General features: G+C 32.7%; 1 protein-coding gene across 1 annotated transcript in view; it reads left to right on the top strand.

Annotated features, from left to right (window-relative positions):
• Positions 1-1,381, top strand: part of WDR72 (WD repeat domain 72) — a 266,498-nt gene that overhangs the window by 166,069 nt on the left and 99,048 nt on the right. The gene's annotated exons all lie outside the window — the stretch shown is intronic.

Raw genomic sequence — 1,381 nt, 5'->3', positions numbered from 1 at the left:
CAACTTTATTTGTAAGCTTTTGATGAATAAATTAATTTATAATATGGTTAGCTGTGTGTTTTTGTCAGGGAAACATGTTACAGATTTATATATCGCAGGTTGTAAAATTTTTAGGTACTTCTTTAAGCTCTCACAGAGATAGTTTCTTTTTATGTATTTGGGGCTCAGACAAATATTACTATATTTAAAACGTTAAATCTTAGAACAGGTACAATACTTAGAAATGTACTCTAATGATTTCTTCTCTTTAATTTTATAAGATTATGAATTGGAGAGTGTTACGTAATGAGAGATAAAAAGACATATTCAATGAAGGCCAAAGATCAAAATAGATAGAATATTTCTTAATGCCAATCAGGACAGTCACTGGTGATGGTAAATTTAGTAAATAATTTGGTAAAGCTAGATGGCTATTTTATGTCATTGGTTTATTTGTTTGTTTGTTTTCTGGAAATTAGCTTTAATTATCTGGTAATTCACCTCTTTGAAGGCATTCCATTGTCTCACATAATTGTAGTTGTATTACACCTTTCAAGCAAGAAGTAGAAAAATTTCTTTTTAATTAATTTTCAGCGACTACATGGGAGTTCTTGATTCATATGGAGAGCCACCCATAATGTCATTGATAGGTTTCTTCCAACTCTCCCAGGACTAGTGTCATTCCTGTGTTAACTCTCATTAGGTGGTATTTCTGAGCCTTCTCCCTAACCTTGAGAGTCTCCCTTATTCATTGGCCCAGCGCCCTCTTTTCTGGGTAAGAAATTCTTGGTCAGCTCTCAAAGTGAAACTTCAGATGAGTTTTGCTATCACATGGCTTACCCATATTTCAAGTTTCACAAGATTGACCCAGTTCTGTCTCCAGTTCATTCTCGGGCGTAAGAACTGTTAATACTAGCCACGTGCCTGTAGTCCCAGATGGTTGGGAGGCTGAGGAAGAGGGTAGCCAGGAGTTCAAGTACAGCCTGGGCAACATTATGTCTCTTAAAAAAAAAGAAAAAAAACTATTGATACTAGGGAGTTTAGTCTTACTATGACTAAAGATATTCAGATTTAAAGTTTGAACTTATCTATCTTTTGATTAATTATTGAATAATCCTTCCTTTGCCTATGGTAAAAGAAAATTTAGAATTAATTTGTGATAATAATTGGAATACCAAAATATTAAAGCTACTTTAATGTTGGTGGATGAAATTTAGAATATTTTATTTAGAAGAACAATAACATATTCACAAAATGCTGAGTGCATATTACCTTGGGAAATACTACCTGCAGGAAAATATTAACTGCAATTGCAATTAGATGGGAGACACATAATATATAATGAAAAGTGAAATATCTAAGCAAGATTATATTCAATATTAATATTGCCCCTTTTTTCCCT

The sequence above is a fragment of the Propithecus coquereli genome, unplaced genomic scaffold (genome assembly GCF_000956105.1).
Source record: "Propithecus coquereli isolate 6110/MARCELLA unplaced genomic scaffold, Pcoq_1.0 Scaffold57, whole genome shotgun sequence".
Lineage (NCBI taxonomy): Eukaryota > Metazoa > Chordata > Mammalia > Primates > Indriidae > Propithecus > Propithecus coquereli.
Note: the sequence above shows the minus strand (reverse complement) of the source record. Positions and strands in the feature narration are given on the sequence as shown.